Source organism: Hyaena hyaena, unplaced genomic scaffold, assembly GCF_003009895.1.
Source record: "Hyaena hyaena isolate Hyena2069 unplaced genomic scaffold, ASM300989v1 scaffold_450, whole genome shotgun sequence".
Classification (NCBI taxonomy): domain Eukaryota; kingdom Metazoa; phylum Chordata; class Mammalia; order Carnivora; family Hyaenidae; genus Hyaena; species Hyaena hyaena.
In genome coordinates, this window is record NW_024081084.1 from 423817 (window position 1) to 438650 (window position 14834).

A 14834-nucleotide genomic window follows, 5' to 3' on the forward strand; every position below is an offset into this window, starting at 1 on the left:
GAGGTGGTATCACATTGTGATTTTGATTCATATTTCCCAGATGATGAGTGATGTTGAGCATCTTTTCATGTACCTGTTAGCTATGTGGATGTCTTCTTTGGAAAAGTATCTGTTCATTGTCTTTTGCCCATTTCTTCACTGGATTATTTGTTTTTTTTGAGCATTGAGTTTGGTAATTTCTTTATAGATTTTGGATACTAACCCTTTATCTGATATGTCATTTGCAAATGTCTTCTCCTGTTCCATCGGTTGCCTTTTAGTTTTGTTGATTGTTTCTTTTGCTGTGTAGAAGCTTTTTACTCTGATGAGGTCCCAGTAGTTCATTTTTTTATTTCCCTTGCCTCTGAAGACATGGCTAGTAAGAAGGTACTGTGGCTGACATCAAAGAAGTTGTTGCCTGTTTTCTCTTCTAGGATTTTGATTGTTTCTTTTCTTAAATTTAGTTCTTTCATCCATTTTCAGTTTATTTTGTATATGGTGAAGAAAGTGGTCCAGGTTCATTCTTCTGCATGTTGCTGTCCAGTTTTCCCAATACCATTTGCTGAAGACACTGTCTTTTCTCCATTGGATATTCTTTCCTGCTTTGTTGAAGATTCGTTAGCTACACATTTGTGAGTCCATTTCTAGGTTCTCTATCCTATTCCATTGATCTATGTGTCTGTTTTTTGTGCCAGTGCCATCCTGTCTTGATGATTACAGCTTTGTAATATAGCTTGAAGTCCAGAATTGTGATGCCTCTAGCTTTGGTTTTCTTTTTCAACATTACTTTGGGTATTCAAAGTATTATTTTTCCATTTATTTATTTATTTATTCCTTGAAGGGAGGGGTAGTGGGAGAGAGAGGGAGAGAGAGAATCCCAAGCAGGCTCTGTGTTGTCATTGTAAAGCCTGATGTGGGACCGGACCCCACAACCCTGGCATCGGGATCAGAGCTGAAATCAAGAGTCGGACTCCAACTGACTTAGCCATCCAGTGTTACAGAAATCCTCTATTTTAAATGCTTTGTATTATTGTTGATTTCAAAATGTAAATCTACTTGTCTTTTTCTTAAAATGGAGCAATTTCTACCAAGAAAGGAAACAGGACATGTAAAAAAGAAAAATAGTACTGATCGTATTTCTTTTTTACCTATGTGGCCTATTTTGAGTTTCAATTAAGTGTATCTATGTGCAAATTGAGAAATATTCTTTTCCCCATACTTTAAAAATGTTTATTTGTGTATTTTTATGAATAGCCTTTTATTTTGTGATCTAAACTAAGCTGAATTCATTTCTATGAATTTCTATTCATTACCATGCTGGTAAAATGATGTGAAGCCAGATCTTCATGCATTTTTTTCCCCCTCCGCAGAATTACTCCTGCTTCTCCAGTTCCAACAGTATCCCCCACTCTGTCCTAGGTTTACATGGTTGGCCAAATGCAAAATTGTAACCCTTGTTTTTGACTGCATTAGTCTCCCCATGTTGAATCTCTATTTTATACCGCTTCTGTCTTTTCTCAGTTACCTCACATCCTTTTGCTTTCTCCTCTATCTGTTCAAATTTGCTCAAATATCCTACCGGTGGCTTTGAGTCATGGCTACCCATTAGAATCACCTGTCATTTGAAAGAAAAGAAGGAAAGAAACAAAAGAAAGAAGAGGAAGGAAAGGAAGGAGAGGAAGGAAAGAAGGAAGAAAGAAAACAGATGCCCTGGTGAAAATAATCTCTGGGGCTGAATCTAGGGCGTTTTAAAGAAGTGCTCCAGATAATTCTAATGATTAGCCAGGGCTGTGAACCATTGAGATAAATAATGAAATGCTTGCTTCAGGAATCAGAAGATAGGGTGAGAAGAAGATAGTTTGGGCCTGGAGGCTTTCTGGGATTTTTTTTTTAAATTTTTAAAAAATGTTCTTTATTTATTTCTAGGAGAGAGAGAGACAGCGCAAGCAGGGGAGGGTGAGAGAGAGAGAGAGGGAGTCACAGACTGAAACAGCCTCCAGGCTCTGAGCTGGCAGCCAGCACAGAGCCCGACGCGGGGCTCAAACCCACGAACCGTGAGATCATGACCTAAGTGAAAGTCGGACGCTTAACCGACTAAGCCACCCAGGGGCCCTCACTTTCTGGGATTTTTAAGCTCACATTAATAGGTAATGCCTCCTTAGCTTTTTCATAAGACAAGCCATGATATTACTGGTAATACAGGGAGGAGAGCCTGAGTAGAAATGGGTATGTATTAAAAGCCTGTAGAGTTTGCTTTATGAATGTTTATTATTTCCAAGTAGGTGGCATTAAGAAAATAAGAGGTAAAATTTATCCATCCCCTCCCCCAAGAACCTGCATTGCTAATTCTTAATGTTTGGCATTTTGAATAACTTATTCTGACTTAATCTCTTCCTACCTAGTATTCACAAGAATTTCAATAGAGTCAATACAGTTTGTAATGGGAATTGATGGTGGTTTTAATAGCTTACCTGTTATTTAAGTACCTTTGTATAAGAAAATTAAAAAACAAAACAAAACAACGACCCGCAACCGTTTTGGGGATAAGTCAATAAATAATGTCCAGAGCTTGATTAAATCTTGTCACAAGCTCTGGCATTTAGATTGGGTGTTATCTGAAACTTGTATAGATTAATTGATTCTTTTCTTTTAAAGATCTTACACTGAGATGCACCATAGTGGATAAAATACTTTTAATTAACTCAAATGAAAGCAGTTTCCAGCAGCTACTGATGGTATTGGAAATTGTTTTGCTGTTTGGTTGAACTAAGATTGTTCAGACTATTTGATGGAACTTGTTCAAACTGGTTCTTGAGGAATCAGCTCATTTGAGAAGTCTTTAAAATCTTTATTACTTTGGGATAAGTAAGATTTTTGTAGAGAAGAGGATTTTATATTGGAAGTAGGGTGTGTCGTTGGGAGTTACTTCTGAGTTATGCCAGTCCCTTAATTTTGTTGAGTCACTATTTCTCCACCAGCAATTTGGATATAATAATTATTGCCTTGTCATACTTTAGAGGGATTTGGAGCTGGAAGATTTTGCTGTAAATAAATGAAAATACTGTTGAGGCTTCAGTAAAGCTTTGTTGAAATCTTTTAATAAAATGTGTTATGAGGGTGCCTGGGTGGCTCAGTCAGTTGAGTGTCAGACTCTTGTTCTCAGATGAAGTCTTGATCTCAGGGTCATGAGTTCAATCCCTGCATTGAGCCCCATGGTGGATGGAGCCTACTTAAAAAAAAAGTTGAAATTGTGAATTAGATAAATACACATTGCTAATATTATTAACAAATTGACAGTTACAAATGGTGTAATGTGCTCCCACAGCACAGTACTTACTTCTGTATCATGTATCAGACTATGACTGTATTGTCTTTAGTCTATTATAAACCTTGGCATATAATAGATTCAATAACTATTTGCTCAATGAGATTTTTTAAAAAAATGTATCTAGGATGAAAATACTAATTACTTTAAATCATATCCCCTTTTTTTCTTCTTTTGGGGGATACTATTAGAAAAGATAATTTCACTGTCTCTGAAAGTATGCAAATACACATTTATGAGGAGATTTAGAGCTGAAAATTTGAATTGGATTGGGAAATGAGTTAAATTAAGTCAGAGTGCCATGGTGGAGCACTGCATTTGCTGTTTATAGTGGGTAAGCAATGAGGTGTGGAGGAAGGGTCATAAGCTCTGTAGCTAAATTGACTGGGATTTGAATGTGCCACTTTCAGGATGGCTAATCTTGGGGAAATTTCTTAATGTCTCAGTTTCAATTTTCTTATCTGTGAAATAGGGACAATAGTACTTACTTAATTGACTTGTTGTAATGATTGAGTAGAGTCCTTAGTAAAGCATCTGGTACAATGTCTGGACACATTAGAGGCTGTGGTAGCTGTTATTATAAGAGAAGTTAGCAAAAGGATTCTTTTCAGGTAGAAAATGATTTAAAGATGTGCTTTTCTTTTTCAGAAATAGACTTTTCAATTGAATATAAATTCCTGCCTTTTCACTTTTACTTTCATTTGCTGGAAGTTAATTTCCAAATTAAACATTATGAAAGATTGCAGAGTATATTTTGCTCTTTGCTCCTAAGGGATCTTGTACTATCAGAGGATTACAAGGTGAAGCCAAGCTGGTGGCTTTCATTCTAGCCTCTGTTAGTCCCTGTCACCAAACTACCACACAATTTGGAGCATTTGCCAGTGTTGGCTCAAGAGAGGCCAATCGAGACACTAATAGATGCATTTTCTCCATGAGTACACCCTTGGATCACACATAGAATTCCTATTAACAGCAATGAGAGTTAAACTTGTAAATCCCTTATGCATTGATGGGAGAATAGACCTTTTAGTTTACTTAGCCATCTTCCAGTTATTTGGCACTTTCCCCATCCCTTGTGAGTTCTCCAACATTTTCATTAAAGGCTTTTCTATTTTCTATTCTGCTTCATTCAGTTTGGGTTGTAATTCACGTTGGCCTGATGCCTTGGCAGCAATGAATGATTCTAATTGCCTCACTATCTATCTAGTCTGGCCTAATCATAAAGCCTTTCAACTTTTCATTCAAGCTACCAGCAGTATCAACTTCATGGGTCACAAACTTCCCACTCATATCCTTTCATTGCATCCTTGCTGCTTACCTCTTATGTGTTTAAGAAACTCTAGAGCGTTCATCATTATTTCATTCCTTGTCCGTTATACCATCTTATCCTTTTTGTAAAATTAAAGCAGCACTGCAGAAACCTAAGGGTGCAGGACGACTTTTGTCCAGACATTGTATCTGAAGAGCTCGATACCGTCGTTCTCATTTATTTGAGTTAGTTATTGCAAAGGGTTAGAAATTTGAAAGAAAGTTTTGAGTATTCTTCCGTGTCTACTCTATTACTTCTTTAACTATAATCAGTTCCATTTCCTTGTTTACCTACTGAAATACACAGTTTTCTTTTCTGATCCTGAAGATAGATATATTATGAGAATCATAATGGTAAGCTGAAAACAAAGGTCCTACTTTGAACTCCTGTGGTTTTCTGGCAGGCAGGGAGGCTGCTCCAGTATTCTATATAGTACGGGTATGCGATGTTGATTCTGTCTGGCAGTGCTGACTTTGGAGACTTTATGGGAACCTTCTCACATTAAAAAAAAAAAGTATATATAAAATATAAATAAGTATTTGTATATATAAATATATATGTATATATAAATATATTCATATATTTTATATATTTGCAAATATATGTATAAGTAAACACATATTTACATTTATATAAATATATAAATATATGTATACATATGTAAATATAAGTATATAAATATATTTATAAATATAAATATAATAAAAATAAATAAATTTATTATAAATATATGGAAGTATGTTATTAAAATAATACTATATTAATATATTAATATAATATATATGTTTTAAAGTATATATTTTAAACAGTCCCAAAGGTTTAAAGGCAAGGATTATACATTATTTGTACATGAACTGTTTTGCTTTTGCCTTCTTCTCCCTCCTTTAAAAAAGAGCATTAAAAATTTTTTAAAGGCTTTTTTTTTATGTTTATTTATTTACTTGTAATCTCTATACCCGATGTGGGACTCATGACCCCAAAATCAAGAATCACATGCTTTTCTGACTGAGCCAGCCAGGTGCCCCCTAAATGAGAGAAATTTCAAATATTTCATAATGGTGTTACAACTGTCATTTATCCATCCATTGATAGATCCAGATTCAGGTTGAAGTCTTGGTTAAGACTACTTTGCTTTAAAAATTTTTAAAGACCATTTTTAAAAAATTTTTTCAAGACTACTTGAAGTGTGATATTGTGTACTTCTATTATATCTGATTATCTCTCTTTTGTCTCTCTTTATGAACTGATTATTGCCTAGAACCATTAATTCAAGTTTTTGAAATAGGATTTAAAAATTCTATCAGTCCTTCATTTATTACCTAGAATACTTATATGTAAGCATTATCCTCCCCTGTTGGGTTACAACAAGGTAAATGAATCTTTTGCTTTTATTTGCAAGTTTTAAAAAATGAGCTGTTTCCCCCAAATTTGCTGAAGGTGACAAATGAGCTGTTTTCTTTTATCATTATGAACTCATGGATCTACACTTTTTTGATGTGTTAAAATCCATTGTAGTTGTTAGCACATTGCACCATCTTTGGCCCATGATGGCCTCTTCAGTGTAAATCGTGAGTCCTTTTGACAAGACTCCTGTAGCCTGAGATAGCATGTTTTCCTTTCTTGTATTATAAGATATTTCAGCCTCATCTTGAATTCTAAATGGCTTATTTAAATTCCATTTTCCACTCTTTACATGGAATCAGTTAGTTCTCTAAGGAGCTCTAGTTCATTTTAGTGTGAGATGAAAATTAGAAACCAGTCTAGATGCTGAAGTATTATTACTAGCGGATTGGTCCCTTCAGGGGATTGTGCTGGGGAGTTTTCACACACACACACACACACACACACACACACACACACACACACACACAATAATATTATAAAATAATGTACATCATGAGTTTGTACTAATACTTCCAATTTCAATGCATGTCTCTAGAGTTTTTATTTAATTATTTTGAATCTTAAATTTGTATTGGCTTTTTCTCATGCTGAAAAGCTCTGTCCTGCCTCATGCTGGAAGTCTGTTTCTTATCTCAGTAGTATAATTATTTGCTTTATCTTCACAATGTACTCCTGAGAGTCTCGTGATAAAAATACAAACTGTACTGGGGTGCCTGAGTGGCTCAGTTGGTTAAGTGTCTGACTCTTGGTTTCGGCTCAGGTCATGATCTCAGATTGTGGGTTTGAACCTCATTATCGGGCTCTGTGCTGACAGCTCAGAGCCTGGAGCTTGCTTCAGATTCTGTGTTTCCCTCTCCCTCTGCCCCTCCCCTGTTGTGCTCTGTCTCTGTCTCTGTCAAAAATAAACAAACATTAAATTTTTTTAAAAATACAAACTGTACTACCAGTGATATGGTTACTGAAAACAGTTTAAGATTTTAAAGTTCTTTTCATCCTTAGGATATATCCCATTAAGTGTCTAAAGTCAAATCACCATGTTTTAAAGTTATGTGGAACGTTTTTTTCTTGGTGATTGTACCATCAAGTGGTGTGGTAGTCAGAATAATGGCTCCCTTAACACATTGCTGTCCTAAACACTGGAAGCTGTGCATTGTTACCTAACATGGCAAGAGAGATTTTGTAGATGTGATTAAGTTAAGGCCTTCAGAAGGGGAGATTTTCCTGGTTATCTGGGTGGACCAGTGTAATCACAAGGGTCCTTAAAAGTGCAAGAAGCAGAACAGGGGGTTGGAGTGATGCAGTGTGAAAAGGAATTCACATACCATTGCTGGCTTTGAAGATGGAAGGAGACCAGTGACAACATATGGTATTGTTTTTTCATAACTAGAATACACAGGTCTAGTAACCACAGACTTGAATGTGAGCCTTGTGCCTGCTGCACAATGTAATGATCCATTTGCAGGGTTTTTTACTAATCATGTTTATAATTCAGGGTTTGATACCAGGGAGGATGCTTCATCAGAAGAAGGCAACTGACTTTTCATTTTTAGCATGGTTAATTGGCCATTGAAAAAAAATTGATAGTTTTCACTAGTGATCAATGGGTACTGATTTCTTTTCTCAAAGTTTTACATATCTAACAGTTAGAGGGACTTTCTGTCAGACTGACGTCAGACTCTACATATGGCTTTCAACATTTTCTTCCTCTGTTCCCCAGATATTTCCATGCGGGTGCCATAGGCCATATTCATCATGCAGTGTGACCTCTGCTTCTGTGCCTTCATTGGGTGAGTCAGAACAGTGCTGGGTAGAGATATTTCTTAAAGCCATTCCTATAGTGTGGTGGCTAGCAATAACCGTGAAAATGACCACATATGTAAATATGTCCTCTACACGACTTCCCTTTAGCAGGATCCTGATCCTCAATATTCCTGTAACCACGCCAGCACTACCCAGTGTGAGGAGAGTGGTGGAGGAGAAGAGAGGTTGGGGTGACAAGAGACAATGGTCTTAACTGATTGTGGTCAAAACATACCGCTGTTGCAAGTTTTACAAAATTGTATTACCATTGCTAAAACCTCTTCCAGGAATTTGGAAGGAGTTTGTGTTAATTTCCTTATAGTAACACACTACCACAAACTTGGTTGCTTAAACCAACACAAATTTATTATCATTCAGTTCTGGAGGTCAGAAGTCCGAAATGGGTTTCACTGGTCTAGCATCAACATGTCGGCAGCATTGCATTTCTTCTGCAGGCTCTATAGGAGAATGTGTTTTTTTGTTTTTGTTTTTGTTTTTGTTTTTTGGTCTTTTTTAGCTTCTAGAGGCTGTCTACATTCTTGATTTCTGGCCTCCATTTTCCATCTTCCAAGCCAGCAACACAGCATCTTCGAGACTTTCTGACCCTCATCCTCTTACTTCTTTTTTATAAAAGGAGGCTTGTAATGACATCAGGCCCCGAGATAATCCACGATCCCAGCACCCTTAATTTAATCACACCTGCAACATTCCTTTTACTATGTACAGTAACATTTTCACAGGTTCTGGGGATTAGGGCATGGACATGTTTGCGGGGCCATTATTCAGCCTACCACAGGCAAGGGCAGAGTTTCATTTCGTAATAAATCTGCTTCTGACTTTTAGCAAGACTGTGAAGTTTTCTTCATATAGCACCTAAAAGGTCCTTGTTAAATGTACTTTTAAATATTTTATATTTTATTGTTATAATTATAGAAGTTTTTTTCCTATTCCATTTCTAGATAGAGAAAAATTACTGGTTTTTATATGTTCCTCCTTAAATGCAGTATTAAAAAACATACTACACTTCATTATTAATTGTAGTACAGGAAAACCTTGGTTTGCGAGCATAATTCGTTCCAGAAACATGCTTAAAATCCATATTATCAAAGCAAATTTCCCCATAAGAAATAATGGAAGCTCAGATGATTTGTTCCAAAGCCCAAAAAATATTAATATAAAAATGACTACAGTACTTTAATGTAATACAAAATAATAAAGAAAATGCAAAGTATGAAGAAAAATAAAGAAATTAACCTGCACTCATCTTTGTAAACCTGCATGGCTGGTGTGTGAGAGACTGGAGAGAATAGGGTTATTGTGTAGGACGACTTTCACTATCACTAATGGAATCACTGCTATCTATTGGCTCAGTGGAATCTTTTTCTTTTCATGCAACTTTAAATCTATCCAATGACACTTGCTTTTGCTTCCTTTTGAGGATTTCCCGGAAATATGTCATTGCATTGTCGTTAAACAGATTCACCACTCACACTGCTACAGCCTTATTTTGGTGGTGCTTTTCTACAAAAATTAGAACTGTTTCCCACATTTTACACATCTCCCTAACCTCATCTGAAGTGAGGGATTCCTCTGCCTTTTTCTCCTCCTCCTCTGCAGACAAGATCTCCTTCATAAACTCTTGCTGTTGCTTCAAATGCAACAGTTGGATGCAACAGTTGGATGATAGTTGTGGGCACCTTCCAACGTTCTGAAAAATCAGTGATTTCTGCCAAACACCGTAGCCTGAGACCAAGCATCTGAACATGGGAGATGATCACCCACAATCCTGCAGAGAGAGAGAGAGAGAGAGGGAGGGAGGGAGGGAGGAGAGAGAGAGAGAGAGAGAAGAACCATTGGCTCAGTTGTGATCATGTGACATTCGGTGTCACACATACTAATATTGCAAGACATTGTTGTTTATCAAGCTAAAATTTATTAGAAATGTTTGCTTGTCTTGTGGAACACTTGCAGAACAAGTTACTCACAATCCAAGGTTTTACTATATTTTATTTTCACCAGAAGCTCTTATGCTTTTATTTATTTATTTATATTTTTAAAATATTTTTTTATTTTTGAGACAGAGAGAGAGAGAGCGTGACCGGGGAAGGGGCAGAGAGAGAGAGACCCAGAATCCGAAGCAGGCTCCAGGCTCCAAGCTGTCAGCACACAGCCTGAAGCGGGGCTCGAACTCACAAACTGTGAGATCATGACCTGAGCTGAGGTTGGACGCTTATGGACTGAGCCACCCAGGTGCCCCATATTTTATTTAATTTTTAAATGATTATTTAGTTTTGAGAGAGAGAGTGTGTGCAAGTGAGGAAGGGGCAGAGAGAGAGAGAGGGGCAGAGGGTTTGAAGCAAGCTCCTCTTCTGACAGCAGAGAGCCCTATGTGGGGCTTGAATTCACTAACCATGAGATCATGACCTGAGCTGAAGTCGACACTTAATCAACTGAACCACCCAAGCACTCTGAAACTCTTGTGCATATATATATATATATATAATTATATCAATAGCAAAAGTATTGGTTTATCTTGTCCTTACTGATTATTTATTTTCTCTTATTGCATTTATGATCTGCACCAATGCCCAGGTTTTGCTGAGATAGTTTCTGATTTAGTTTCAGATTATTATATTTTTCATAGTAGTATGTCTCTTGTATTTCAAAAACTCTTTATTTTGTATGTACATTATAAATTTGTGTCAATTTGAGACCAGTTTTGCCCCCTAGGGAACATTTGGCAATGTCTGAAGACATTTTTGATTTTTCATGACTATGGAGAGGAAATACTCCTGGAATCTAAGTGGATTAGAAGCCAGAGTTGTGCTAAACATCACACAATGGCACAGGTCACTCACCCACTGAACAAATAATAGTCTGGTCCATATGCGAAAGTTGAGAAATCCTGAGCTGTAGGTATTACAAGATTCATTGCTTACCTCTGTTCCTCTCCTCTTCATTTTTTCATATCTTAAGGTCGTTATTCTGATGCATGTGTTGTTTTGTTAGAGTACTTATCTTGCATATATTTTTTCCTTGGATGGCTCATGTTGATGATATATTCTCTGTATTCTTATATATCTGCAGGCATCTTTATTATGCTTGGCAAGTGAATGATATAATTTTTTTCCATTGTAAATAACTTGTTTTTGAATGATATCTTGGCTAGGTATAGGATTTTTGAATTGCATTCTCTCTCAGTATTCTGTCAATGTTGTATTCTTTCTATTTCCCAATGTTGCTGATGCCAATCTGATTTTTTCCTTTACAAATAACTTCTTTAGCTCTGAAGCTTTGTATATAGTTCTTTTTTATCCTTGAAACTTGGGATTTTTACTAGAATATACCTAAGTATATTCCCTCACTCCCTCTTTTCTTTCCTCAATCAGTGAACTCTTTTTATTGTAGGTTTGAATCTTTCTTTATCCCAAGGAATATTCCTTCTTTTATGTCTTGAATTATTACCCCCTTATGTGCTCTAATTTCTTCTTCTGGAGTTTCTATTATTCATATTTTAGGTCTCTTCTATCTCTTCTCCAAGTTTCTAAACTGTTCCCTCTTGATTTCTACTTTGTTGTATCCCACCCTCCCCAACACTCTAAGCCAAACAATAAATTCTTTAAAATTTTTGAAAATAAATTGAGACATAATTTAAATATAGTGAAATGTACAGATTTTGAGCGTACAGATTATAAATTTTGACAAATGTACACACCTATGTAATCCATACCTTATCAAGATAGAGAATATCTTTACCATCTCAGAAATATCCCTCATGTCCCTTGGACATTTCCAAACCCCTGCCCAGGCAAGCACTCTAGTAGATGCACTCTTGTAGATTAATTTGCCTACAATAGGACTTCATGTAAAGAGAATGACACTATCTGGATTCTCTACTGATCAAGATATATTTTTTCTGGAAAACAGTATGGTGATTCCTCAAAAAATTAAAAATAGAATTACCCTACGACCCAGCAGTTGCACTACTAGGTATTTATTTATCCAGGGGTTATAGGTGTGCTGTTTCAAAGAGACACATGCACCCCAATGTTTATAGCAGCACCATCAACAATAGCCAAAGTATGGAAAGAGCCCAAATGTCCATTGATGGATGAATGGATAAAGAAGATGTGGTATATATGTACAATGGAGTATTACTCAGCAATCAGAAAATGAAATCTTCCCATTTGCAACTATGTGGATGGAACTAGAGAGTATCATGCTTAGCGAAATTAGTCAGTGAGAGAAAGACAAATATCATAGGACTTCACGCATATGAGGACTTTAAGATACAAAACAGATGACCATAAGGGAAAGGAAACAAAAATAATATAAAAACAGGGAGGGGGGCAAAACCATAAGAGTCTCTTAAATATGGAGAGAAAAACAGCGGGTTACTGGAGGAGTTGTGGAAGGGAGAATGGGCTAAATGGGTGAGGGGCATTAAGGAATCTACTCCTGAAATCATTGTTGCATGATGTGCTAACTAACTTGGATATAAATAAAAAAAATAATAAAAAAGATGTATCTTTCAACCTAAGTGCAGCTTACAAAGGTTTTCATATACTGATTTAGTCTGTCTTTTAGGTGTATCATTCAGGATTAGTGGGAGATTTGGGTAGTGGATTAAATCTTAGTTCAGTTCGCAAAGCCTCTGCTATGCTGTCTTTGATTCTCTCCCATACACACACACCTTAAAGGTAAACCTGTGATTTTTGTGGGTTCATGTACAGTATTTGAAAATCACCTTCTTTAGCTCTGTCTCCTCTGGGAGTCTCCTCATTCTCTCTGCTCCAAATGTGTCTCTGTTCCTTATTATTCTAGTTCAAAAGATAGAGTTTATTTTGGATTGTGGTTAAGAAGCTCACCTTTTTGCAGGTTACTTGTTCCAGTTTTAATTACTCTTTAGTCTTCTTATTTTTAAAAATTAAAAGCAATTTTTACTGTGATAGGAAAATGCTTAACACATAATTACTATCTTAACTATTTCTATATAGTTTAGTAGTGTTAAATATATCCGCATTGCTGTGTAACCCATCTCCAGAGCTCTTTCAGCTTGGAGAAAGAAACTGTATACCCATGAAACAACAACTCTCCACTTTGCCATCTCCCCATGCCCCATCAGTTACCATTCTACTTTTTGTTTCTATGAATTTGACTACTCTAGGTACTTCATCTAAGTGTAATCATGCAGGATCATGTCTTATGACTGGCTTAATTCACTTAGCATAATATCCTCGGATTTCATCCATGTTGTAGTATGTGTCAGAATTTCCTTCCTGTCTAATGCTGAATATTACTCCATTGTATATACCATGTTTTGTTTATTCATTTGTCCACTGATGGATACTTGAATTGCTTCTACCTCTTGGCTATTGTGAATAGTGCTGCTGTGAACATATGTGTGCAAATGTCTCTTTGAGATCATGCTTCTAATTCTTTTGAACACATATATTAAATATTATATATGCATGTGTGCGCGCACACACACACACAGAAGTGGAATTGCTGGATCAGATGGTAATTCTATTTTTATGTTTATTTTTTGAGAAACCACCATACTGTTTTCCATAGTGGCTGCACTATTTTATGTTTCTACTAATGGTGTACAAGTATTCTGATGTTTCTCTGTCCTCACCAACATTTGGTATGTTTTTGGATGGTAGCCATCCTATTGAGTGTGAGGTGATATCTCATTGTGGTTTTGGTTTTGCATTTCCCTAATGACAAACTGCCTACTTTTGTTCACTTTGCATAGTTGACATATTATTATTATTATTTACTTATTATTACTGTTATTATTATTATTATTTTTTAAAAGGTATTTTTATTTTTTTAAAATATTTTTATTTATTTCTAGGAGAGAGAGAGAGACAGCGTGAGCAGGGGAGGGTCAGAGAGAGAGGGAGTCACAGACTGAAACAGGCCCCCGGCTCTGAGGTGGCAGTCAGCACAGAGCCCGACGCGGGGCCCGAACCCACGAACCGCGAGACCATGACCTAAGCGAAAGTCGGACGCTTAACCGACTAAGCCACCCAGGCGCCCCGTGATTTATCTTCTTCAGTATTTCTGTTTCAGCAGCAGCTTCTTTTTCTTAATTTTTTGTTATTTTTCATGATGCGTTTGAGTTCCCTTAAATACATTTAAAAATTTACCCATATTCACTGTCAGGGCTCACAGCTTTTGGGGTACCTTGACTAGCAGTAGCAAACTCCTGAATAGAAGCGAGGACAACAGTGTTTCCTCCTGTGGGTTATTGATGTATCAACTGATAATCTGCCAGACTTTTGTTCTGCCAAGATAAATTTTTAGCCTAGCATTTAATGTCCCTGTCATTTCACTAGCTTCTCTTGTCATCTTCCCAAATGCATGCTTTGTTCAAGACATTCTGTTTGGGATTTTACATACAACCCATTTTCTTAAGCATTTGTGCTTTTGTTACTACTATTTCTCATGCCTGGTACACTTTTATATTCCAAGTATATTCTTTCTTATTCATACTTTGAGATTCAGCTGAGTAAACCTTTTACCCCAAGGGGAGGAGGGCATTGCCTTAATGAGCTGATCACATTGGTGAGGCAGAATTAGAGAGAAGAACCCCCCATGGGCAGTAATTCCAAAGTAGGTAGTCAAATAGTGTCTGAACTACATATGTGCATTATATTTAGCATGCTCAAAAGAGACATATAGACCCTGGAATATAAGTCTCTTATTGTATTTCGAAATAAATGCTAGTGAGAACTGGAGAAAGGGCAGAAGATTTTTGTCCAATACCTGTGAGAGGCCAGAAGCTTCATTTCACGGGCCAAGGCAAGAATGTAGAAGAGAAAGACAACATGGCTCTTTCTTCTGTCCTGGTTCCCCACCTCACACACACCTCATGATTTTGATACCAGACTCAGAGTTTTCTCTGCATTCCAAGTCTTGTCATCATTCTAGAAACTGGAGTGTCAAAGACCCATCCAAATATTCTCAACTTCAGTGATGATCATCTGCCCTCCAGATCCAAAAACATTT